Source organism: Pipra filicauda, unplaced genomic scaffold, assembly GCF_003945595.2.
Source record: "Pipra filicauda isolate LSUMZ 115617 unplaced genomic scaffold, ASM394559v2 scaffold339_size799093_pilon, whole genome shotgun sequence".
In the NCBI taxonomy this organism is placed as follows: domain Eukaryota; kingdom Metazoa; phylum Chordata; class Aves; order Passeriformes; family Pipridae; genus Pipra; species Pipra filicauda.
The window spans coordinates 128471-155391 of NW_024104464.1; the positions used below are offsets into that span (position 1 = coordinate 128471).

Consider the following 26921-nt stretch of genomic DNA (forward strand, 5'->3'; position numbering starts at 1 on the left):
CCTGGCTGCTGGCATGAGGCACGGAGCAGCAGCAGTGCTGCCGTTTGGGATCGAAGGGGGGGATGAAAACCTCGGGAATGGAGGCTTCTCACGTGCCCCCCGCTCTAAAAATACCTGTCAGTAATCAAGCTCCTGCCGCTCGCCTTTGTGTCTCCCTGGCTGCTGGTGCTCATCAGCCCCTCGGGTATAAATAGCAGCGCTCCTGATGGAGCCACTGGCTGTTGTTTTGGTGTCCCAAATGCTGTGGCGGCGCTCAGCACGGTCACACAGATCCTGGGGTAGCACACAACCAGGAAGCCAGCTCTGGCACAAACCCTCCTGGGAGGGGGAGACTTGGGCACCCACTCGTGGGGCATTTGGTGGAAGGAATGCAGGGGTGGAAGGAAATGCAGCTCTGTGTGTGTGTGTGTGCAGGGAGCAGGGCTTGATGCTGCTTTTTGGAGTCTTTCTGTTGCCTGAGCTAGAAACAGCTGTCTGGTCTGTTGGATATTATGGAATCATGGAATGATTTGGGTTGGAAGGGACCTTAAAGATACTCCAGTTCTCATCCCAGCTTCCACTAGATCAGAGCTTGCTCCAAGCCCTGTCCAGCCTGGTGTTGAATGCTTCCAGTGATGGCGCAGCCACAGCTTCTCTGGGCAAACTGTGCCAGGGCCTCACCACCCTCAGGGAAGAATTTCTTCCTGATAACTGATCTAACCCTGCCCTCTTTCAGTTTAAAGCCATTAGTTCTCATTTCTCCCCCCCCCCCCCATATTCTTGGCACTCAGGGGCTTCAGCCCCCTGATACAACTCTCAGAGCAGCTGGAGAAGGAAGGAGCAGACCTGCAGAGCAGCCCCTCTCCCTGTGGAGCAGGGTTGGGTGTTTGTGTGGAGCCAGGCAGAGCTCCAGGAAAACCTCCCACGTGCTGCCTGTGGGACCCAAAGGCAAGAGAGGGAGATGTGATCTCGTTTTTTCCAGGATGTCAGAAGTTGTTACAGAAAAGAGACCGATCGATTGCTCTCCGTGTCCACTGCTAGACAGAACAGGAAGGAATCAGATTAATTTGCAGGAGGGAAGATCAAGGTTAGATATTTGGGAATAGCAGTCTCTGCTGCAAGCATTGGAAAGTGCTGGTAGAGGATAGGAAGAGAGATTGGTGTGTCTCATGACTTTAGGAGCAAATGAGTGGTGGGGAAGGGATGGGTCCAGCTGGTGCTGCTCCGTGGTGGAGTCTGGGACTAAGTGGTGGCTTCTCAGTGTGATGTTGTCCCTCACCCCAGACACGGGCACAGCGAAGGAGGGGGCTGTGATGCAGTGCTTATTAAGCAATTACTGGGGGAAGCAGAGAGGGTGTCTTCAGATTGGCTGCTGTGCTGATTTCCTGTGCTAACTGTCTCGCCGAAATCCAAATGTCATCAGTCATCAGCAGCTGAACAGCCTCTCCGAAACCTCCGAGTGGGACGTATGCACTGGTTCATTACAGCTGTCATCCCGCTGGTGCTTGGGTTTATTTGTGGCTCTGGTGTTGTTCACAGAGAGCCTCTGCTGTGCTTTTTGGACACGAACACTGGCGCCGGGGGCTGGGAGCTGGGAAAAGTTTCATCTGCTTGCTCCGAAGGCAAAGGCTGTGTCAGCACCCACCACAGTTTCCTGAAACCATGCAGGGATGGAATTATAGAATGTTTTAGGTTGGAAAAGAGCTCTGAGATCACTGAGTCCAACTGTTACCCCAGCACTGCCAAGGCTACAACTAAACCATGTCCCAAAGTGCCACACCCACATGGCTTTGAAATCCCTCCAGGGACAGTGACTCTACCTGGGCAGCCTGTGCCAGGGCTTGGCAACTCTTTTGGTGAAGAAATCTTTCCTAATATCCAATCTAAACCCCCCTGGTATTGCCCCAGCCCCTCTCTGCAAGCGCCTTCCACATAACAAAGGCAGCAACCTTAGTTATGTCCTTCTTGCTCATCTTTTTTGCAAGGGCCTGGAGAAGATGAGAATTTGGCAGAGGGATTGGATGAGAAGGGGATAGGGTGGGTTTCCAAAGCTTCAGCCCTTAAGGGAGCTGTGGTTTGGCTTTCTCCTATTCCCAGTGGTGGTTTGGAGCAGATGGGCAACCCTACAGTTTCCCTTAGGGTAGGTGTCCAGCTTACAGCTGTGACAGCAGCTCCATCACTTAATCAGAAGCTTTTCTGTGCCTCCAAGAAGGAATTTTGTGAGACCTCCCTGGGCAGCAGTCCCCTGTGCCTGGATACCTGCCTAAAATCTTCCCCCAAGGTCTGTTGCAGGGTTAAAACATATTCCCCACTGCAGTCAGAGAGGGGATAAAATGTGGAGGCAGGGAAGAGGAAGCCTAATGGGTAGGTAATTAAAGGACATGCCAGGGATAGAGGGATGAATAGAGCGGAGGGAGGATGTGGTGGGGCTATAGAAACACATTAATACATGTATGAGGAAGGGAGAGATGGATGAGGGGATTAATTTATGATCGCTCCTGTCTATTATTATTCTGAGTCAGACACTCAGATCACATTTGGAAAGTCTCCAAACCTGCCCTGGTGCCATAAGGTTAATGCAAGGCCAGTGGCTCCTCCGAGATCCCCTGGGCTCGGGGCCGGATTAGGCAAAGGCTGACTGAAACCTAAGGGGAGTGAGAGATAAGAGGGTGAGCAGAGGGGTTAGAGGCCTTCGTGGCTGGGATTAGTGAGTGATCATACAGGCTGGCACCAGCTCGGGGCCATCAGAGCAGTGTTACCATGTGGGGTGGCAGCAGCGGAGAAACCCAGACTTCTTCTGGGAGGGACAAAGCAGAGCCCTGTTGTTTGTGTAATGAGGTGAGGTGGGCTTTTAGTTGGTTGTGCTTCTTGCTTTCTGGGCTGGCTGGATTTGGCCACTGCATCTAAAATCCCTCTCTGCTCAAGAGGTGCTTCAGCAGCTGGTGGCAAAGTGTAGGGTGTTGGGAAACCTCTGCAGCCCAGGGGCTGCTGACTTCCTTTTGCTTTGGGTTTTTATAGGTTGTGTCTCAGGAGTTGGGGAGTGTTGAAGGACTTTGCAGCATGTGGATCCCAAGCTAAGCCCACAGGGAGAGGTTATTTTGCTGTTTGCTGTAGCTCAGGGGAACAAGCTGCAGTGATGCCTGAGCAGCGATATGGCTCATTCCTGACTTTGCTTCCTCACAGGTTACGTGCCACGGAATGGCCCTTCCTCCTTGTTGAGGTTAAACAAGTTGCTCTCCAGCAGCTTCATGCTTTGCCACTGTGGTTTCAGGGGAGGTCTGCAGCTGTGTGCTCCTCAAAGGGGGTTCAGCAGCTCAGGAAAGATGAGCAGTACTTCACAACAAGGGGTGAGCCAGGAGACTTGTTGAAAACCGCGATCATTAGATGTGCTCCTCCTCAGAAACCTTCTGAGCGTTTCCTTGCTCTCACTCCTCGTCTGAAGCACAGCTTTGCTCTCCAGCTCTGCAGGCTGGGTGGGCTGAGCTGGATTTCCCTGTCAAGTGATATAGATGGGGCAAATAAAACCCCAGCCAGACTGGAGCAAGGCACCCCTGGTCCACAGGCAGGGAAAGGAGGTGGGAAGGATGAGGGCACATCGCTGTTTGTTTATTCCTTGCTTTAATAATTGGCTGATTAAGTTGCATTTTTATTTGGTTTCAGTGGCAATCAGATTGAGAGCTGTAATATCCACTCACACCTCGTAATTACCATTAATTTCTCTCTTCCCCATGCGAGGCAGGGCCGGGGTTGGCAGAGGCAGTCGGGAGTGCAGGCGAGTCGGATCCCAGCACTTGGCATATTGATGAGCAGAGGTAGTGCCCGCTCCTTGGCCAGGGGCCGAGACGAGGAATCAGAGAGGAGGGAGGAAGGGTGAGGAACGGGGGAAAATCCACCTTAAATCCCAGACAAAGGCAAACCCGGCAAAGTGTCAGAGTCAGCACAACAGGCTGTGCGAGTCTAATTACCATAACGATGTGAAAGAGCCCAATCAGCAATCTGGGGCTAATCTTTCATGTATTACAGGTCTCTCTTTCTGAGCGCTCCACAGCTAAATGCATTTTTAATGAAGATATTCCTAGACTCGCAGATAATTTCCCACTCTTTACAAGGAGGGTATCAGAGCTCATTAAGTGGGTTGTTCTTCTTTTTATATATATATATATGTATCTGTGTGTGTATGTGTGTATATATATATATATCTCCCAGTTGTTCGGGAGGCCAATGTTGGTGCTGGTGGTGGGAAAGGGAAGACATTCCCTGTGGCAGGGAGGGAGGGATGTGGTGGGAGGACCAGCTCTCACTGGGAAAGTTTGTTGTCTGCATCTTCCGTGGGTTTGTATGCTTTTTCCCTCTCTGGTGCAGCTAGCATGCAATCAAATATAATAAAAAAATAGCTGGATTCGGGATTGGGGGGAGCAGACAGTGTTGGGATGAGGATGTTCTGACAAAGATGAGTTGAGGTGAGGCCAAAGCCTCATACAGTTATTGCAGCCTCAGCTACGGCTGTTGAGGGACTATAATTGTATTATTGCTCTGATGGTGATTTCTCCTATTGCTTCCTAAAGTGCTGTCAGATGAAATCTGCTGGAAATTAAGGGAGAGGCTGTGTCTGGCCTACAGAGGATGAGATATTTGGGGAGGGAGCGGGGCTGTTTCCTCCCGCTCCCCAAGATCTCAGCAGAAGCTTTTGTGGGGAGCAGGGGGGGAGGAAAACAGGGAGATTGCCTTTAAAGCCTCAGACAGCTGGCTCCTGACAGGAGGAGGACGCAGAGGGTGTGTTTCCAATTATCTCTGTAGATGGGGCCGAATCCCCAGAGAGGATGAGGAACCGCAAGTCAAAATGAGATCGAGGAATTGCCGGAGAGAGAAACGGGAACGCTGATGGGTCTCGTCCGGGAGCGGCCGGGTGGGGAACGTCACAGTGCTCAATTATAACCTGCCCGAAGGGGAGAGGCTTTGAACTCGAGGGAAGAAGCACTTGCTGTGAGCCTGCAAGCGGGAGGGTGTCTGAAGTGTCTCTGATGCCGTTGGATTGCTGGGTTTTCTCCTGGGCTATGCATCGCCGAGTCTTTGTTTGAGCCCCGGCAGTAGTGCTGGGGGCTCCTTCCTGCTTGGGATTTAGCTTGTAAACCTAAAAATGGAAAGGCCTCTGGAGCGTAAAACTGTTTGAATGCACTCTGGAGATGGGCTGGAACAGCGATGTGTTAGGTCTGATCCCTCACTTTCTGATATGAGCCTTTGCAGGAGGAGCTCTCTTTGGGTCATGGCTGAGCCAGACTCAGTTCTTAGGTCTGGATGTTCGCTTTGGATGGCCAGATTTCCTGCTGCTGTGGCACCTTCTTCCAGCTTGCAGGGAAGTTTGGTGTCTGCTTGAACTCATTTCTGGCCTCATTCCTTCTTATTATTGGCGTTATAACCATATTGTGGAGTCTGGGGGATACAAGGGATAAAAAGCTTCTGTTCAAGGCAGGACCAGAGGTTTATGGAGAGAATGTGCTGCTGAGGGTACTGGGAGCAGTTGCTTGTACTTCCTGAGGGAATTGTTTCCCTCTTTGGACTGTCCTAAGGAGCACCCAGTGCGAGAAAACTGGACACTGTGGCCAGCAAGGGGTTAAAGAGGGAGAGGAGTGAGAGGCGGACAGCAGAAATTTGCAGGGATGATAAACACCACCAAGGATGATTTTCTCTCCATGGAACAGGCCATTGATCTGTGATTAGAGTAGCTGAAGCTTTTACAGTCAATCAGGTAGGAAATCACATCACTGCGGGTTCAGAGGTCAGAGAAATCGGGGAGAGCAAGAGGAGAGGGAAGAGCTGCTGGAGCCTCCCAGAGAGGCTTGGAAAGTCCCCAGGTTGAGCCAGTTGAGGCTTTCCTGACTTGTGCATTGAATATTGGTCTGGTGTCTTCTGTGCTGTGGGCAGCTTGTGGTGTCCAAAGCAGGTCTGGAGTCACAGCAGTGACAAAGAGGCGGTCACTGCTTGGATCTAGGGGTGCTGCTGCTGGAGTGGATGTTAAAACCCATGATGGGCTGAGGTTTGTCCCAGGAATAGGCATGGGGAAACATCACTCCGGTCCATTTGCTTATGGTGTCTGGCCCCAGAAACACTCCAAGCAATCCTTCGGAGTTTGTGCCTCTACTTGGAGATGTTCCTCGAGCTGGAGTCCTTCAAGCACTGGAATTTTGCTGGGGCTGGACTAAAAATAGCTTGTGGAGCTGGTGCTCGTAAGGCTGTGCTTTGATACTGCTCTGAGGAGTGAATAGATTATATGTGTGCTTTGGTGCCTGCTGTAAATAACTGGCTGCTGGAGCCAGGTGGGTATTATGGATTAATTCAGTAATTGGTCCATCTGGAGTGTCTACTTACAATATCAATTTTTCTATGTACCTCCTAATATCTTGAAAGGAGCTTTAGGAAGATTCACACAAATAACCAGGAAGGGAAAACTGGGGAGAGCTCATTTAGCAAGAGGGTGGAGAGGAAGGTCAGGCCATCAGGTTGGTTGGTAAAGGGTTACTCTCAAGCAGATCGATCACGTGTAATTTGGCCTTGCTCTGGGAGAAAAAGAAATAACAAAGGTAAGGCAGATTAAATAGAAGACAAAGGCAGAGAGTGTGATTACAGCCTCTCCTGTCCCGCTTTTCCCTCATCCTGTGATGGCAGCTGTACCTCTCATTTTCTGCCTGTTATTTTGTCTCTGGCCTCTGCCTCGTGACTTCTCAGCGGGGTGTTTTAAAAATATGATATGATTCCGTTGCCTTCTGTTTTTGGAGACCCATAGCAGGCACTGACCTTTCAAGTCTCTTCGTGATTAAAGCTCTTATTAATTTCCTGTGGGGCTGCAGACACTCTGAGGCAGTAAAGTGTTGGGAGTTCATTAACATGTGGGGCTTTAATTAGTCGGCAAGAAATCCCTCTCTGTCCCGATTTGACCAAGGAAAAAAGAGGAAAGATGGGTTTAAAAAAAAAAAAAAAAAAGAGAGAAAATGATGTTGAAGTAAAAATAGTCTCTGCAAATGTCTTCACAGTAGGAATAGATTTCAAGGCTCACGATCTATTTATCAGGCCCTTTAGACCTGTGTGCATGTTCCCCATACAAACCATCAGCCACGGCTCTTTACAGAGAGACGTGGGGAGAATCGTCCCAGTGGCACCTGGAGCAGTAAATAATGGTGTCAGGAAGGGAATGAGCAGAAAGGGTTTGAAAAACAAGCCGAGCGAGCCTGTGCACAGCCTGATGCTGCCATGGGGAGCGCTGCCTGTGCCAGTTCCACCCTCCCAAACTTCACTGGGGGTGTGTTAGGATTGCAGGTGTGATGAGCTGTGGTGCGGTGGGGCTCGATCCACGGGGGCACTGTGCACCCAGCATCTGTTTTAGAGCAGCTGTAGGTGGAGCAGAGCCCAGCATTGGGCTGGGCAGCAGCCCAGAGGTGCTCGGGCCGTGGGAACACACCATCAAACACGTGGCGCCCGTATTTATTTAAACCTTGGGTGGAATGATCTACGTTTGATTGCCCGGTTGATCTATTTGTGACAAGTGTTAAAACACATGTGCATTGATTTTCTTTGAGGAGCGTATTTCTAAGGGTAATTTAATAGTGGTGTTGAGCATAGCTCTTACTGGCCAGGGAGGAGGCGGAGGGAGGGGAGGGGGGATTAGATGAAGAAGAAGAGAGAGACGCTAATGGCGTTTTCGCAGTGCAATTGCTTAGGTCAGTGAAAAGCTGTCACAGTTTAATGCACTCGCTTGTTGGGGATGTTATCATATATAGGATTAAGCCATTCCAAGACATGAAAACAAGAGCAGCTTGTTAGTGAGGGAAGCTGTTAAAGAGCTGCTGTTGCAAAGTTATGATCGTTGTGCCTCTCCCGCTGCCCTCCAGCTGCCGAGGCTGCAGGGATGCTCTTGTCTTCTGGGACCAACTGGTCTTCATCGCCCCTTTTCCTGGAGGAGCTGGTCCTTGGCATTTCATCCTGGATACTAAAGGGTCATTAGGTGATAGGTACAGAAAGGTCAGAGCCATGTGCATCTCTTGGCTTCGGGCTGAGACACTGGGTTTTGACGTACCTTGGTGTGGTGACCAACATCAGCAACTGAATGTGGGGCTCTTCAGGTGTGTTCCCCTTCTGCCAGGGAGAGCAAGTCCAGTATTCCCACAGTGTCTTCCCAGAGCCTTAGGAGGTTTGCTTTTTGGCTCCTGATGAGGAATAAAAGACTTTCTGCCAGCCCATGCTAGGGTCTAAAAGTCAAGCTGGGCTTTTCCAGATGAAATACTGTCCTTGGTCGTGTCTGTGCAGCCTCCTTGTCTCTTGTGGGGTTGCAAAGCCAGCACTCAGATGGCAATAACACCGTTCATCACACAGTCAGGGGAGGCTCTGGCTCCCTCCTCCCTGGCTGCATCAACAGGGCTGACAGGAGCAGAAATCATTACAAACTCATCTGTGTCACCCAAAATCAGCAGATCCAGCTCTGAGTATGTGTGGGGAGTTCTGTGGAATAGGATGGAAAGGCTGTGCCATCTTCCTGTTGCCTCTTTTCATAGCGAGCTGTATTTTAGTCTATCCCCTTGTTAACATGTAAGCTCATCTCTACCATATGTAATATTTAGTTCTCCATCTAGTCTGTTCTCAAATGTTGGAAACAATGGAGCATCTCCTCCTTCCTCCTGGGAGATGGTTGCACAGCCCTGTAGATCTTGGCATCGAGAACTTTTTTCATATTTATACTTGACCTAAATTCTCTCTCTCTTTCTCAAATAGCCAGTTTTTTCCCTCTGGCACCTATACCTCTTCTTTAGAGTTTTCACACTTGAAATACTTATGGTTGCAATAATATGGGTACCTTTATATGTATTTTCACCAGGCTATAAATCCTGCGAGTTGACAAGGGTATTGTTATCTGGCTTCTGCCATGACCCACTGTTAAAATACATGACATAAATTACACAGAACATATCATACAAGTCATTTTTCCTTGTATGAAGCCTGATAAATATTAATGGCCCATTGCAGTAGCTTTGTGCTGCAGTAGTACTGGAGTCAATGAGGTTGATCCGAGGCACAATAATTGCTGGTGGACATGGACCCCAGGCAGCCACTGAATTAGCTCTCTCTCCAAGCACAATGCACTTCTGGAGCTCTCAATTGTGTCTCGAGAGGTTTTATTTTGGCCTCTGCTGTTTTGAACTCTCTATCATAGAGGGGAGGCCCAGGTTGGATGAGGTGAGTCAACCCAAAACTCTCCCTGTGCTGATTTGCCCTCACTTGGATCGCCTGTAATATTAATTACTTGTGTTCATCCTTGGCAAGGCAGTGCTGTGGATGTCCCCTCTGTCCCCAGCCCCTTGTGCCCTTGGGAACCGTCAGCCCCCACCTGCCCTTATCTCCCCAGTCTGAATTTTCGGCGCCTGCCTCCTGGAAGTGGCACTTGATCCACTGGAAATGTGATTCCGGTCGGTGGCATTGGCTCCGTCACGCTTATCAGAAATACATTATCAGGTGGGGATTAGACAGAACCTCGTGCTCCTCTTGCTGTCCATGCCAGGCGAATAATGAATAATGAAAATTCCCAGGACCAGAGACACTTGACAGGCAGGGAATTGCCAGCGCTACCTTTCACTCACTTTAATGTGACAAACGTGGCTCCTTCAGAAATCTTTCCACTCCATTCACCATGGCCTGGCTTCTTCTGCATTGTTTTTCCTTTTCTTCCCCCCTCTTCCTTCTGCCTACCCACTCTCCCAGCCTCTGAGCCCCTCTGCCATGGAGAAGGAAAAGGTGAGGGTGGATTGAGAAGGTCACCCCCACCCAGCCTGCTGAGAGCTGCTTCATGTTCATGTAGGGAGATGTGTGATTTGGGTCCTGTCTGCTTTGAACTTCGATATTGAGCATTTCTCCCCTTTTGTGAGTTAAGCTTTTATGGCAGAGACATTGCTCTGCTCACACAACCCTCACTTCTGCGGCCACAGTGAGTTTGGTGCAGGTGAGAGGGAGAGACTGTGTTTTCCAGTGCATCAGCCCTGCATCCGTCAGTGCTGACCTTCCCCAACCCTTATGGTTTTGCTCCCTGCTCCCCCAGGCACTCTAGGCCTGTCCTGTGCTGCAGATACCCCGGTGAACTCGAGTCCTTGCCCTTTTCTCAGGGTTGGTGGATACTCAGTTTTACTCTGTCTCGTGCCATCAGCAGCATCTCTCTTACCTGCCCTTCCTCAGCCGTGGAGAGATCATGCACTTCCCCAGGGCTGACCGTCCACTCTTTGGGCTTTTCAAGAGTGTAACACAGGAGGACTGAGCTCCTTGTCACGGGCAGTGTAGGAACGGGAGCAGCAGGTCCTACTGCAGCATTCCTGGGCTCAGGGAGAGGTTTCCTGCCATTGCTGTGCTCCATCTACCTCGTGCCGTGTCTGTTCTGTATGATTCCCGTGTATGGGCAGGAGGGTGTGGGTTACATAGTGATGCACAGCCTGGTGCAGGTGTCTGCGAGCGAGCTGTCGTTCTCCCAAGTCCCTGGATGCGCTGTAGCTTCCCCCAGGATGCTGTGGTTGACCTGTGGAGTAGAGCACTGGTCACAAAACGATGGGGCCACAGAGAAGGGATTTCCCCCTGCCCAGGTACAGGATTTTTCTCGGTGCTCGGGTCTGGCCTGCCTCTTGTCTCCTGTAAATCAGCCGTGGCGATGCCATCTGTAAAGGCTGTCTACACGAGACGCGACTCCGGCACCGGGAGGTTTTTTTCCTGCAGTTGTCATCTAGAAGCAGGCAATAAATTTTATGGACCAGGGTTTATCGAGCACAGAGGATGAGGAATTGAGCTGCCTGGCTCGAATCTGATGCTGATGTTCTGGAGGGAACAAGCGCTTTCGGGCGAGTGCTTCGATCACTCACTGCCCACTTTCTGGAGGGAGTCAAATGACCGTGTCCCGTGCTGGCACTTCCTGGGGGAGTGGAGAACCCCAGTGCCAGCCGGCCCCCGCCTTTGCCTTGTCTGTCACAGGTGACATCTGTCTCTTTCCCAGCCTGACTCTTCTAAAAGGCATCCAGCCTGCTGCTGGGAGGGCGTCTTGGCTTGGCACTGGTGGTGACAGTCCCTCTTGACGCAGTTCTCTTCTTGGACGTGTTACACAAACTCCGTGACTCCAGCTCTCCCCCCATCCACCCGGCAGGGAGGGAAGGAGCTGTGAGCCCGCATCACATCTGCTGCGCAGTGTGGGGCTTTGCCAGCGAGATTCCTGCTAATTAATGTCAAACTTATTTTAGCAAATAATGCACATTATCTCGTCCCGTGGAAGGGGTTGGTGCCAGCAGCGATCGCGGCGGCTCCGGAGGGGAGATGCAGCTTCAAAGTGCTGGGATTTGAGCTCAGGATGGGAGTGTGCTGGGGAGTGGGGAGACAGGGTTTGTTCCACAGCATGAAAATGGTCCTGGGGTTTCATATCTGGACTCTTGGCCAAACATGTGTTCACAGGATCATAGGATGGCCTGTATTGGAGGGGACCTTAAGGCTCATCTCATTCCATCCCTCTGCCATGTGCTGGGATGACTTCCACTATCCCAGGTTGCTCCAAGCCCCATCCAGTCTGGCCTTGGACACTTCCAGGGCTGGGGCAGCCACAGCTTCTCTGGGCAACCTGTGCCAGGGCCTCACCACCCTCACAGTAAAGAATTTTTTCCTAATATCTAGTCAAAGCCTACTCTCTGTCAGTTTGAAGCCATTCCCCCTTGTCCTGTCATTCCATGCTTTTGTAAAAAGTCCCTCTCCTTCTTTCTTGTAGACTCCCTTCAGTCCTGGCCATACTTCCACACTTGTGAAACCTGTTTGTGCCACTGACTCAAGCAAGAACAGACTGGAGTTTTGAAGCCCCCTCTTACATGGGGGTTGTGCTCCTTTGGTCTTTTCTGTAGCAAGAGGTTTATTTGCTTTTCTCTTCAAGCCCATGGTCCTCCTCGTAGGGGGAAGCTGGAGGAAGAGGCAGAGCAAGCCCCAGTCCTCTTCACCCTCTCTCAGTGCTGCAATATTCAGTAGTTGGTGCTTGGGGGGGGATTTTGCAGAGCACACCTAGTCAACCACTACCCCGGTTCCCTGACTCTCACAGAGCAGAGATGAGCTGGTGATTTATTGTTAAGGCCAGAAGAAGAGAACTGTCTGCCAACACTTGCAGGGGTGCTGCTGTAAGCTGAGACAGCTCACCTGTTTTAGCAGAGCCAATATTTCAGAGATTGCCACTGTTAGCTGCCTATTATCATCCCCATTTTTCACATGAGTCAGTTGAGGCATGGGGAGAAAACAAGCACATAGATAACAGCGAGCCAAAAAATAGCCAGATGTCCTGGCACTGAGTCCTGGGATTGAACTGTTTGGACTGTAATGCCTCTTTGAAGGCATCTGAAGGGACCTCCCTTCTCCTTGTCCTGTGTCAAAGCTGTTTGTGCCACTTTGTGCCTTCACTGGAGTCTAAATGTGGTTTTATCCATAGGCTTTTAGAGGAGTTAGGTCCTCCTGTAGGTCTAACACCACATTATAGAATCATAGGATGGTTTGGGTTGGACCTTAAAGCCCATCCAGTTCCAAGCCCCTGCCACAGGCAGGGACACCTTCCACTAGCCCAGGTTGCTCCAAGCCCTGTCCAACCTAGCCTTGGACACTTCCAGGGCTGGGGCAGCCACAGCTTCTCTGGGCAACCTGTGCCAGGGCCTCCCCACCCTCAGTGTAAAGAATTTTTTCCACGTATCAAACCTAAATTTCCCCTCTTTTCAGTTTGAAAAACTGAAATTGTCTTTAATCCTGGACTCCTTTTACCTTATGGGACAGTTGCAGTTGAAATTAATGGAAGTTATTTACTCCCATTAATGGCAATTTCCATTATTGTGCCATTTTTGTATAAACTGTCCTGAAGGTCATGAGCGAGGCCAGGTGACCACTCCAGGCAAAGCAGTGTCCTGGGATAGCCCGGGGGACACGCTCTAGCTGGAGACACAGGGAGAGCTGTGGGAAAGCTGAGGAAATTTGGGACTAGAGCCTGGACAGAAATTTCTTTCTGAGCATCTTTTCCCCAACAGAAAAAGCCTGCCTTTGTCAAGAGAGACTCTGACGTGGGAAACATCTGTTCTGTGCTAAAAAAGGGGAAAAGGCGGAGAGAAGGAAAAACTCTAGAATATGATCCCCCCTCCCCCTGCTTGTTAACCAGCAAAATGGAAACAAAAGAATAATTGTGAGCATATGGGGTGAAAAATAATAAGCAGGCAGATAAAGTAAAATGATGTTCTGGCTAGGTGGCTTTTTGGGGGGTTTTGTTTCATTTGTGGATGTTCTAATTGGTGGGGGTGGGGATAATGTGTCTGGACTATATCCTGTCAGTAAAACAGGCAAAGAGAGATCAGTCAGATGAAATTAGTTGTGACATGTAGGCTGGACATGGAAATAGCCCTGGGAATTTTGAACCTGGGCTGAAAGAGGAGTGGTACTCCCCACCTGCCGGGTCGCGGGTTGTCCATGCAGCCCGAAATCAGCCCTCTTTGTGTGGTGTGACTCTTGGGGTTGTCCTGTGCAGGGCTGAGTTGGACTCGATGATCCTTGTGGGTCCCTTCTAACTCAGCATATTGTGTGAGTTGCCCCCTGCTCGCCCTGCCCCGGGTGTGAGCCCCTCACAGTCCCTGGGAGTGCAGCAGAGCCGCCTCTGCAGCGGGGAGGGGGTGAGCACAGAGCAGCCCCTGCTCCCAGGCTCGCGTGAGAGAGGAGCACTAGACGTGGAGTACTCTTAGCAGATGCCACAGCTGAACTTTCTGCCTCACTTGAAGCGAGCAGTGTTATTTCTCCACAGTCTTAGAGGAGGGGGCTGAGTGAAGGCAGAGAGCGGGAGCTGTGATCTCGCGTAAGTGATAGCACGTCAGGCGGAAATTAAATACTGCTTCAACCTCTCCCGGGCTGCTGCTTGAGCAGTGCCTGGGGATCGTCTGCCCCTCGCTTTGCTGAGCTTGTCTTTCCCCGGGTTGATGCCACGCCGTGTGTGCCCAGCCAGGGATGGGAGCGGTGGTGGCAGCGAGGACAAGGCGTTGTGTTCGGTCCAGGGTTTGGTGGGAGCGCTTCCCGCTCGCCTGCTGTGCTGATGCTCCAGTTTGTCACTGTCCCTTCTCCCCCTGACAAAGTGGCCCTATGTTTCAGTCACAGGAGGAATCTGTCTTCATAGCTTGAGAGGACAGAGGGAAAGGGAAACAGCTCAAAGCCTGCAGGAGGCAGGTATGACGTGATTGGCCTCCCCGAATTTGAGCGTGACAGTGACGGCCATCACAGGGATGGCCTTTGCCAACTGGGAGCTGAACCTCTGTCACCTGCAGAGTGCAGGTGGAGCTGCCATACAGAGCCCGTGGAGGCACTGCCCAGCCCCCTTGCTCCTTGATCCAGGTCTCCAAGAAACCAAGGAACAATATCAGTGTCCCCTCATGCCTTGCCACCCCCCCAGGTGAGTTCTCCTCCCTGAAACCTCCACGCTCCAAGTCCCAGCTCCATTCCTGGCTCTGTGAGGCTTCTTGTTGGGATCGTGTGGTTGGGATTCTCTCCCATCCCAGGGGCTGGAATCTTGCCTCTGGCCACCTGGCGCGCTTGCCTTTGGAGTTGCAGCTTCTCCTGCTCGTTAGCTCATAAATAATATGGACCAGCAGCGTTCAGTGCTAATTAATTTTGTGAACTGAACCAGGGTGAATGGGGTAATTGCCCGTGGCGCGGGCGGGCCGTCAGGTGGGCCCTCCTGCTTTTGCCCTCCTTGTTTACCAGCTCATCTCTGGTTATTTTAAGAAGCATTTGGTCCCTTCTCCATGTGCAGAAGAAGAGCCATGTGATCCAACCTAGAGAGAGCGCAGCAGGCACTGAATATTAAATTAAAACACATCCTTGCTTATACACAAAAAAAAGCCCAAGCTGGAAAGGTTAAGAGCTAACAGAGATCCTCAGAACAGTCTCTGTCTGTTTGGAATGAATTAATCAGACCATTAAACAGATCTTTTAATCTAAAGTATCCCTTTCATTTCAGTTCTCTGTAAAACAAAGTGACTGGAGTATCGAGGGAAGAATTTACCATCACTGTACCTTATTTCTGTTAGGGAGCCAGGTGTTGCTATGATTTTTTTCTTCCCTGTCTTCCTCTTTTAGAAACAAAAGCAGGGTTAGGAAGAGCTGGGACAAAGTGGGCATGGAAAGGGATGGAGTTCCCAGGGTTCACGAGGTGTTACATCATCAAGGAGAAAGAGCATTTCTTTGTCTCAAGGAGTAGAAATGGCTCAGGAATTGGTAGCATCTGAACTGGAGATGAGTAATACATGGAAAGTATGGGATTTCAAAGTCTTGGGATGGTGAGGCTGGAGCAGGGAAGACACTGAGCATTGTTGAGGTCTTGGAGCCCAGAACAAATAGGAAAGTTGCTCCTGCAGAGGCTTAAAGGAGTTTGTTAGGTGGGGCTGGGGAGTCACGGAGGGACAGGTAGATGCTCAGAGATCTCAGCTGCAAAGTGTGCCACAGACTTTCTTCAGGCAGGAGACTGAGCATCCTGCCTAGGAAGGATCTTTGAGGATGGACATGTGGCAAAGCGCTCAGAAACTGTGTGTGCTGCCTTGGACAACTCATGGTTTGCAAGACAGTCACTTTCTGAAGTGCTGAGCTGCACTGAGGCCTCTCAAGTTGAGTTTTTAAAGGCATTTGTGAAGTTGGTGGTGCTTTAAGCTTCCCACTGGCTCAGCTGGTAACCACAGCTTTAATGTCCAGCCCTTTGGGGTGGCACTAAAAGCAGCTCAGAACTCTTCCCCCTCTTCTTTACCCTTCAGACAGTGCTTGATGGGATTTTTAAAGCTTTTACTCCTTTTTTTTTTCCCCAGCTGAATCTGTGCGGGGCTGCTGGGAGGACCTAACCTAGGAAAGAACTCTGGGCACAACTGGTGTGCCCCCCCCAGCCTCATATTTTGGTCCTTGCTCTGGTTGGTGCAGCCAAACATTTGAGCAAATGCTACTATCACCCTCACATCTGGTAGAGATAAAGGGAAGGCAAACCCAGGTAAAATCAGGCAATCCTGTTGCAAAATCAAATGTATCCTCTTTTCTTTTTTTTTTTTTTTTCCCCTTATTATTTTTTTTTCCTCCCTTTTTAATACACTCTTCAAAGCTTGCTAAGATTAAGTGCGCGATTTATCTTCGCCAAGTTGGAATTTTAAAAGGAACAGCCAACTGTGTGATCGTATTATTAATATTTATACCTCGTCACAGAATGTTGACAGATTAATTATGCAATATGGTATAAAAATCAGCAGGCAGCGTGGGAGGGCGGTGGCAAAGTTCATGTATTAATAACACAGCGGGGTGGCTCGCACGCTCCCTGTGTGGCTCCCTGGTATCAGCCCTGCATCCCGTGTTCATCCCAGGCACCTTCATCCCCCGCGAGGATGAGGATGCTGACGGTGAGAAGGGAAAGACAAATGGCAAAGGCTGCAGGATCCCAGCTGCCCTGGGAGCCTTCGTGGGGCCGGAGAGGGGTGTGAGGAGCTTCACGACCGTTCTTGATCTGGTTTTGGCTTGTAGAGCAGCAAGAGGAGGTGACTCTGTGCAGCAGAGACTCTGAATCAGGAGTTGGGGGTTTGCTCTGAAGTTGGGCTTTTGTCTGTCTTGTCCTCCCACCCCACCAGTTTGCCCTTCTTTAACAAGTGGTGTCAACCCGTCTTGCCAAAACTGCTTCTCTCTCACATGTACATGATGGAGGCTTCAGTGCCTTCTTTTTAGGCACGTTGGAGAAAGTTTTAAATCATCTTTAGTGGACAAAGATGAGATGGATGGTTGTACAGGGAGAGGCTTTTTCTTCCCCAAGAAGCTGACTCGGGTCGTCGGGTGCAGCGTCCGAGAGATTTATATATGGGGAAAAATAGGAAGTGAGAGTTGTGTGAGCCCCAGGGGTGGGAGCAAAGTCATCTGAGAGCACCCTTGTCTTGTTTGCTGTCCAGCCCTGGCCAGGGAGTTTAAGTAGATGTTGTGAGAAGCACTGAGGGAGTGTTACCTGTCAGGATGTTCTCTGCTGGGAGATGTTGTGCATCCGGTGAGCCCGATGATGCCCTGGGGCCTCTCTATCCATTGGCATCTGCTTGGATGACAAGGATGTTAAATGAAGATGGGGTGTGTGGATGATTCATGTCAGCCAGCCCGGCTGGGCGGCAGGAGTCCGTGGCTGGGAATAAATCCTTCAACCTGGAGCCGATGACGTTTGCCATCGGCAGAGCTGCCTGCGCAGCCGGCACAGCTGACGCTGTCCCTCCGGTCACCCTCGGGGTGAAGAAAAGCTCACCCTCCCAAAGCCCTCTGGGGTTGCTATTTCCATCCCAGCCTCTCTGTGCCTAAGTGCTGCTCACTTTGATTTTTTTGTTAATGAATCTTTTTCCTTGGTGTGTCTCAGGGGGGTGTTTTATATGAAACGATTTGCCTGATCCTTCTCGAATAATTTCAAGCAGCGTCAGGGTCGGGCTTTGGGGAGGTACTTAGGCTGGTTAGAGGGTTCTTGTTGTAGAAGCCCTGGGTTTTGAAAAGGCAGTAAAGTATATCTCTTCCTCCTGCTCTCCTCTCGTGTCCCACTCCTGTTCGGCCCTGGCACAGGCTCTTCCGTAAAAAACCCCATCCACGTGCGGCCATGCTATGGAGAACAGCCTTTGGGGAGATCTGCAGAGGCATTTCAAGACAGATATCCCAGTTCCAGGGAGGTGTTTAACCTGCCAGACAACAGAGAAAATCGTTTAAGGTGGCTTTTGAAAGCCTTTCCAAGGATTTGGCTTCTCAATTTCCATTCAAATGAACTTTCCCTCTTCCCGTGTGTGCAGCTTCCCGATGCCTCTTTTTACAGCCTTGGCCTTTCAATCTTAATTAAAAAAAATGGAAAGAACAAAGGCACAATTGAGCAAAGCACTTCAGCAAACGGTTGAAGTAACAGATTTTCCTGGGCTTTCAGTCCGGGCTTAGAGGTGTTTCAGGACTTTGCTCCGTGAAATTGGGGTCCTAAGGCTAGTGGTGAAAATCCCTCGAGCTTTTTCACCCCTAGAAGCAAGACCACATTGATGGGAAATGTTTTGATCCACCCAGAGCAGGCTCTCATCTCAGAAACTTGAGGTAGGAAGGGTTTTTCCCTCCATTTTTATGGGTTTCTTTCCTAATTGGGATAGAAACAAAGACAGAAGCCTCGGAGTTGTTCGGAAAATGAGTTTTCCACTAATGGCAAAGTTGATCTCCATGAGGGCAGCCAGGCAAGATTTGTCAGCATTATCTGTCAGATGCATGGAGAGCCCTTAAGTAGATGGGAATATGGAAATGTAAAGGATTGGCTGTTAGTGAATGGAAATTGGGAGCAAGGTGTGAGGGGAATGGCAAGGAAAGTCCAAAACGCCAGCAGACAGAGCCGTCTCCTGCAGCTTCCCGATCGGAGCTGGATCTTCCTCCAAGTTCCCTCCTGCCTTTCCGGATGATAAACGTTGGATAATTGATTTATTCCGGCCGTGCCCCACCTGGCCCTGCGCTGCCCCGCTTCCCCCGAGTGCCTGCAGTCGCTTTCCTGGCCCCGCTCGACCGCTCTCCCACCACGCCAGGACACGGCGGCTGGGCAGGGAGCAGATGGACAACCCATCTTGGAGACATCAAGTGCAGGAGGCTCAGTGCTGAGCTCTTTGGAGGCTGACGGCTCCCAAGACCCCGGCACGTTGCAGGGAGCATTCGGGAGAGGGCTGTTTGTCGGTGGGAAGGCGACTTTTGCTGGCTGAAGGTCCTTTTCCAAGTAGCCCTCAAGGTTAAAGTTGGATGCTCCTTCCAGATGGTCTCCATCTGATGCATCTCATTACGGGGTTGAGCTGCCTCGCATTCCCGGCCTCCCAGTGCCAAGAATAACAAGGAATGGGAGCCAGCAACAGCGATTGCTGCTGTTAGAAGGGCATAAGATGATTTAAGGGTCAAGACAAGACCATATGGCCCATCAAGGTCCCGTCGTAACAACCCGGAGGAATATAAAACAACTTGTGTTAGTGATCACCCTTCCTGCTTCCTCTCAAGTCTGTGTGCTGTAACCTTTGTGAGATCAGTTCCCTGGCTCCATCTTGCTCTAATTTATGCCCTAGGCTGCTTTCCAGCGCCCTCTGGGTCCCCTCATGGTATGTCCTCCCTGAAGGGCAGGCAGGAGGAGCAGAGGCATCCTGGGGCCTGTGGCTATGGGTTCAGTCCTTCTGTCACCATTCTTGGTTTAGGGAAAGCCAGTAGGGCCTGCATGTGCAGCTGTGAAATGGGGTATCGTGTAGGAACCTTTTTGGCACCCAAGGGTGTGCTGGAGCACTTACTGCTCCTGCCAGGATTTCTCATCCTCAGATTAGTCTGAAGTGGCCTCTTGGCATTATTGATGGCTCACCCCTCTGCTGCCTCCAGCCCCTTCTGCCCTCAACCAGCCCAAATGCTAAGTCGGATAAGCCGCATCTGGATGGTCTTTTCTTGAGATTTAGGTGCATCTGGAGTGTGCTCAGCTTGTTGTCTTCTCCAAATAGTCTGGGGCTCCCCTGTGGGCTCCCAGCCTTCCTGTACCAAATTCTGATATGGATATCAGCTACCAAAATAACACTTATTTCTGTGGAGGGTGTGCTCTCAGGGCAGGAGGGACCCCAGCCCTCTGTTGGGAGAAGGGTCTGTCTGCATCCCATCACTCAGAGTCTGAGGTGAAGTGAAGCATCTCGGCACAACTGATCTGAGTGCTGTGGCTGCACAGGTAAATCTGTGCTTCTGAGAGCGGAGTCGATGCTCTCTTGGAGTGTCAGCACAGGGCTTGGCAGGCAGCGATGCTCCCGTTCCCAAGGCTTTTCCCCAAAAGGCGTGGGTGGGTGTCTGGGATTGTGTGGGCAGCCACACCTTGGGGCTGTGTCTCCTCGCCCCAGCTCCATGTCTCTGTCCCACTTTGGAGCCGCCGTTCCCTGCTCAGCACTTGTCCCTCAGTCCATTTGCCCAAGGGAACACTTACAGCGCTGACCTTAAAGAGCAATTTCGGGCAAGCACCGAGCAGCTCGATTGTTCATAAACCTGACATTTATGTCTCGGAGATTCTTCCTCTGCAGGATGCACTGCTCTTTATGATTTTATCAAATAAAATGCCCCTTCACCCCCAACCAACCTCTTTCTCCTTCCCTGGTGTTTTTGCAGGGCAATCTTTGCAAATGGAGGGCTCGAAGGCAGCTGCTTGTCCTTAATGGCGTGGCACGGAGAGGGTTATGGAAATGGTTGTGCAGGCATTAGCGAGCAGGAATGGGCAGGACTGAGCTCTGGTCCCTCTAATGTTGGTAATTACTGAGCAGGGATTAGGGACTGCACTGCACACACTGAGAGGAACAGAGTATTAAACGCAAACAGATCAAACTACCTGGTGGACCCTGAAAGTTTGTTCCTGTGATTTTCAGTGCTCCGCCGAAAAGCTTCCTGGGCTTTCAGTTCCCTGCCGGTCACGGGGATGAAACTCTGGTTACATGGTGAGTTTGGAAAGGAGCACTGTGGTGTCATCCCAAAACAGCTGCTAACTGGGGGAGTAGGGTAACTACCAGGATGCAGGAGTGCATCTTCAGCTTCCTGCTTCCCGTACAAAGCTGGAGCAAAGGCAGCAGCCATGGCCAGAGGTACCTGTGTGAGAGCAGCCACGGTCCAGTCCTGACCCGGTGGGGACAGCAGTGACCTGTGACAAAGTGCTCTGCTCGGGGTTGCCCAGAGAAGCTGTGGATGCCTCATCCATGGAAGTGTTTTAGGGCAGGTTGGATGGGGCTGGTGTTCCTTGTGATTAGGGGGATAGTAATTCTCTGTAGTAGTGGTAGTAATGATTAGCTACTTGGAAGGGGAGGGTCAAAGACCAGACCATGAGGTGGTGAGCAAAGATCATGGATTTTGGTTAGTTGACTGAAGTTTTGGATTATTTGAGCAACCTGGTCTAATGGAACCTGCCCATGGCAGGGGCTTGGAACTAGATGATCTTTAAAGGTCCCTTCCAACCCAAACCATTCTGGGTTCTATGATTTCTCTGAAACTGTGATCTCCGCTCCCTTCATGCTGATCCCGTCTCCCAGCTCCTTCCTGCTCACCACACAAGGACACACCCACCGGGTGAACAAACACCTCTTGCTCTACTGACCAGGACATCTCCTATCTCATCTATTAATATCAACTCCACATGGAGAGCTTGCTACCCTGCAAGTGTTAATTAGCTTCCTCCCTCCTCCCTCCCATTATTTTTCCGCCTCGCTCTTTAGAAGGTCTCTGAACCATGAGATCAATGCCTCCTGCTAATCCGCTCTTCAGCAGCTTAGAGAGGCACCACGGAATACTCCTGTTTAATTCTCCTCTAACACCTTTGCTAATCATCCTTTCCAGCCCCAGAGCCCCCAGGCAGGCAGTGAAGGGAGAGGCCGGCCGGGAAGCGCGGCAGGCGCTCATTTACACCCGGCACGGAGACCCGGCAGGACAGGCGTGCCATGGTGGGAAGAGCAGGGGTGGAAGGGGGCAAGGCAGTGGGAGAGATCCCTTGGGATGAGAAACATGGCACCAGTGTGCCAACCACTTGAATGCTCTTGGAATCATAGAATCATTTAGGTTGGAAAAGGCCTCTTGCTGCTTCCCGGTGGGGTTGCTTCCTATCTTGTCCTCTTCCTCTGTGCTGGAGGTACAGGTTGTGTTGTGAGACTCTGTGGGTAATAATGATAAGTGTTCCTCTTGGCCTCTCTGCACAGTGCCCTGGAGGCTGTAAGGCCTTGTTAGTGTGGGTTAAACCCCCAAATCCTGGATCTGAACTGAACTGTCTCTCCGAGTGGTCTTCCCTGTGAGCAGGGAGGTGTGGGAGGACCCAGGACTGTGCAGTCACCTCCCATGTCCTGCCGTGGGCCTCTGTAGCAGAACCTCATACAGAGGTTCATGGAGTCATTAAGATTGGAAAAGACCTCTAAGATCTAGTCCAGCTGTCCTCAGACTTTTTGGCTGGGAGCCCTCAGAGGGCTGTGGGAGCTCTGCCATTGCCTTCCCAGCTTCTTGGCACCCTGTGCAGTGGCCATCCTCTCTCCAGGGGGGAGCAGGCCTTTCCTGGGGTCACTTGGCTTTGATACACTCCAGGGCTGCATAAACAGCCCAGGGTCACTCCAGGGGTCAGACAGAGTCACCCGTGGGTGACAGCTGTGCTTTGACTTGTTGACTCATATTGGACAAGTTGACCAGAGGCTGTTCTCCCCTCTGTGGAAAACACAGTGGCCTGGATTTAGCTGTGAGGACCTTACTAAGCCTTTCCATCTCAGATTGCTGTGATCCAGCTAAATGACTGTGAGCAAAAACCCACGTGGAAATGCAAGTGCATGCTAATGAGTTGTGTTGCAAAAACCAGAAGGAACCAACTCTACAGGGAGTTGGTACTCTTATTTTTTTTTTCCTGCTACCCAAGTTCAATAGCAGCGAATTGCATATTTCTCTGAGGCTTCTCAACAAACAATTTACAGTGTAAATATATTTGTTGGCATGCAAATCACTCTGCATTATGAGTCTTGATTAATATTATAATGTGTTGATGAAAGCCTCTAAGTGCTTCTTGGAACTAGGGTTCCTGACAAAGATGGGCTGTTTGGGTGCCCAGTGTTTGTGAAACATTAGATTAGGGTGATTTTTTCCTTTGTTTTTGGTTTTTCCCCCCATGTGTGTTGTTTAGTGGGTTGTTTCTTTCCCCCCATCTGTCTGTTTAAGATGCTGAGTGCAAAGTGGCAGTGGCTCTTCAAACCAGGCAATTAATTAACACAATCAAGCTCTTCCCCAAGCTCCTCCCCCCACATAAGAGGGATGCTGCTGTGTGGGTGGTCCTCAGCCCCTGCTCCTGCAGATGCTGGGGAGGGACAGGATAAAGGATACAGGGTTATTAGCAATTCCTGTCTGTGCTGGTAGCCAGACCAGTACTTGGAGCAGTGAATCCTTGTGTGGACAGAGCTGCTCAATGAGACTTGATTGCCTATGGTGCCATTCCCGGGGGCCTCTCTGGTGTGGAGGAATGTTTGGGCTCAGTCCCTTAAATTGAGCACCACAAGGCTCCTTTCCCTCATTTCCCAGCACTTTCCAGGGCTGTTTTGATGTTGCACCTTTCCTGCTGGGACAGTGCCACGAAGCACCAAAGGGTTCATTGGAGGGTGCTCAATGACCCCGTCCCACCTTCGCTGCTCTTCCCCCCAACTCCATCCCCAGCTCCATCCTTCCTGACAGCTCCTGAAGCACCTGGGAAACCCAGCTTTCCCTCTTCCACCCCATCCTCCTCACCCAAAGTGGGCTGCTCCGGGTGCTGGGTCACCCCTGGGGAAGAGGATGCGTTTCCAGCCCCTCTCTGGCATTTGCTTGCGGAGACAGGACAGTGTGGCAGTGACAGGTTTCGGGAGCTTTTATGACAGCTGCTCTTAACTGCTATTTTCCTTCTAACCTTTGGATCTGAGCTCCCAAAGGTGTCAGGACAAATGCCACTCGCATCAGCGTGGATGTGCCGGGAGATGATGCCCAGGAAGGCAGGAGCAGGGAGAGAAAAGGCAAGAGGGGAATAATAACCCTGTTTAGCAGGTGGCAGAGCAGGGTTTAGTGACAGCCTCAAGTTTTGATCTCTGTTAACTGCTGTTTTGCTCAGAGACTGACAGGGAGCACCATGAAATGTGGAGTGTTCTGCTTGTACCGCTCCGGAGAGCTGTGCAGGTCGTGATGGCTCCGCTGTGACATTCCAGGCAGGAAGCATGAGGCTCCCCTGCCACAGGAATGGCCTGTTTTGGGGCAGCATCTCCCCTTTTAGCAGCTTCCTATGCTCGAGCCAGCTCGTGGATTTGCTCCCCTCTACTTCTCTGCAGTCCCAAGCGGTCTTCTGCCGTGGCTCGTGGTTCATCTGCCCATCCCCAGGGAGAGCAGGGTGGCACAGCCCTGCTCATTGCCCTCTGAGCGTGGCAAGTCATGCAGAGGTCTTGGAGTTGGAGCTGAGCAGGGAAAACACAGACACCTAAAGGAGAGATGGAGAGAGGGGGGGAAAGAGTGACAAGCACACATGCTTTAAAAGAACATATTGCCTTTTTTTCCCCTTTTCCTTTTCTTTTTTTCTGAAAGCAGCTGTGCCTTTTTCCAGCACTTTTAACTGGTTGCCAGGGAAACAGAGCAAGGGAGAGTGGAAAGGTTAGATGGATATTGGACGAGGCTAATGCACTTGTTTCAACCAAGAATTGACAGGTGCTTAGGACACCGAAGGTCCTGATAACTCCTCATTTGTACAGCTCCTTTGCAGAGCCTCGAGTACCTCCCTACCGCCGTTAATTGTGTTTTAATCATTTGCAAATTATAATCCATCTCCATCAGGGGATCTCTAATGGTGGCTTTATGGAGCGCGTCCGCATGTTCCTTAGCCCTTCTGGGATACTGGGGATGAAATATTGGGTACCTCGGGCCCCCTTGGTATGGGTGGTCTGGCTCGCAGGGAGTTCGATGCCAGCGGAGGTCCCGCTGGAAAAGGTGGGAATTGCAGCTGGGTGAGCCAGCCATGCTGGGAAAAGCGCTGGAGGGAGCTGTGTGTGTGTTTGGCTGGCTGCTTCTCCCAGCAAGGGGCTGGCATGGGACAGGTGGTGATGCACAAGTCCAGTGAGAGCATCCCCTTACCCACTGGGTCATCCCTAACCCTGGGGGGTGTTGGCAGAGCTCTTGGCATCTCCCTGCCCACCGGCAGCTCCTGTCCAGCCCCACAGGGCTGCTGGGACCCACGGTCCTTGCGGTGTTTGCAGCTCCACTTGGCTTCTTCACCTTCCTCTGGGTTAAAAAAACCAAAGATAAATGCCTTACTGTGGATTTTCGTCGCTGTTGCAGCACTCCGAGGGCTTTTTTCCCCCTCCTTCCGCTTGAGGTTTTGTTTTTGTTTTGCGTCTGTCTTGTCTAAAATAGCAGCTCCATGTAGGGAATAACCAAGGGGCCTGAAACTCGGCTGTTCAGGATGAGCATCACATCTGGGATGTGCAAAACACAGCGAGCGATAAATAGCTACCGTGTTGTAAAGCTCAGGCTCTGGAGGAGGGGCAAGGGGGGCTGGTGAGGCTTTCACTGCATTTTGGTTTTGTGGTGTTTTCCTGGGGAGGGCAGAAGGGTATTGATTAAAGAAAAAAAACAAGCTAAACCTCACTTGTGGGCGTGAAGGTGGAAGGAGCGATGGTGTGATGCTGAGGGCTGGGGGACCCCAGCTCTGCCCTTGGTACCATGAGCCTCATCCTGCAGCTTCGGGCGCATCCAGTGCCTCCAAACTGATGAATAACGAGGCTCTCTCCTGCCTGGGGTGGCACTAGGGGTATACCTAGGGGACTCTGCCCTCATCCTGCCCCTCCATAATTCCTGAGTGAGACCTCCCAGGCCAGCTCACAGCCAAACCATGGAAGATGGCAATCCACCTTTTTCTGAGCCAGGGAGGGAACAGGGTTTAGTCCTTGCCCAGGGCTAAAAACAGAGCTACTCACTGCTCCTTCTTGTCAGCAGCTTCCCAAGCCTGCTGCCTCTCCATCACTGCTGAGTGACGGGTACCAGGCCAGCACAGAGATGCAAGCACTCATATCCCTATTATGACATTGTCAGTGTCACAGCCGAGCGTGAGGGACTGGGAAAATGTCATTTCAGGTGTTAGAAAGTGACTGTGCCTTTGCCACGCTGTGGTTCTCGGTCCAAAGTGCTCTTCTGCCCATCAGTTCCAGCTGAAGGGGCCTCTGCCTTCGACTGGGGTATCTCAGCTGGGTCTTTTTTTAGAGAAAAGTGTGAGTTTAAGAGCCAGGCTGGCTACCTTGGGCCAATGCAGCCCCTCCAGCTATGGCACAAATGCTGAATGAGCTCCACATCTCCTCCATGCAGGGCTTTCCTCTTCCCAGCTCGCCCTATTCCCTCTGCTCCGGACCACTGCTGGCACTTTCTGCCCTGCCAGGCCCTTCACCAGCTTTGGGGGGAACCTGTGCTGATGAGAAAAGAGGAACTCGACCCTAGTCACCAGCTCTGACCAGCTCTGTCAGGATTGATGTTTGAGCATCCGACACCTGGATGCCACCACTTTTCCCATCCTTTCCCAGTAGTACATGGAATTGGCAACACTCTGGGCCACCGTAGGGCTGCCTTGCCCCCAGGTGGGCTCCAGAACTGGTTGCTGGGAGGTAGTGGAGGTGGTGACCTCATGAGCAGCCTGAGTGGCTCCAGTCTCTCCCAGCTGTGTGGACTCATCCCCTCGGCAGCAGGAATGGCTCCGGTGGCGTGTCTCGGAAGTGCCCGCAGTGCCAGGGCAATGGGCTCCTCGGTGAGCTGGTATTATACTTCTTGAAAGAGAGATCAACAATGGGAAAGGGGGTGGGAGACGAGGAATGATTTATGAGGCTTCGCTTGGCCAAGCAGGGCATTCTCAGCATATTCCAAAATAATTTAGCATCATCTATTGTGCCTGCAGCGGGAGCTTGCCGCGGAAAACGAAAGAGAGCAAAAAAAATCCGCCACATAAAGAAGGCAGAAACCCCCTTGATGGGATGGTTAGAGCTTGAAGTTTCTCTTTTCCTGAGGGCTGCTGTCTCCTCTCCCCAGTTCTCTCTGTAAATCAAACTGCCGGTGTTGGATCGGCGGCTCCGTCTTTTCCCGCAGCCGCTTCCCCGAGGCCTCCCCGTGCGCCGAGGGGACGTAATCACCACCTAGAACAGCTTGAAGGACACGAGCGCGGGAGCCGAGAGGACGATTTGTAGTGAATAATTTAGTGGATGAATTTAAAGCTTTTGTTCTCGTCACAAATTACCTGCGAACTGCACGGGAAGGTTTTGATCACACAGAGTCGTTTTGCAGCGTCTCTTCTCTGCCAGCAGACCCACCTACCTGCTTCCCTGGGGTTTGAACCAGTGTGTTTTTCCCTGCACATCAGTGTGTTTTGG

The 26921-nt window shown here is 51.2% G+C and overlaps 1 protein-coding gene and 1 long non-coding RNA gene across 6 annotated transcripts in view; both read left to right on the forward strand.

The window, feature by feature from the left end:
* The window catches only part of LOC113982491 (opioid-binding protein/cell adhesion molecule homolog), a 148929-nt gene that overhangs the window by 79293 nt on the left and 42715 nt on the right, over positions 1–26921 (forward strand). The window lies entirely within an intron of this gene.
* On the forward strand, positions 1800–3332 carry LOC120323763. Its single transcript, XR_005564584.1, has 3 exons — positions 1800–1835; positions 2272–2343; positions 3163–3332. It is a non-coding gene; the product is annotated as an uncharacterized LOC120323763 (long non-coding RNA).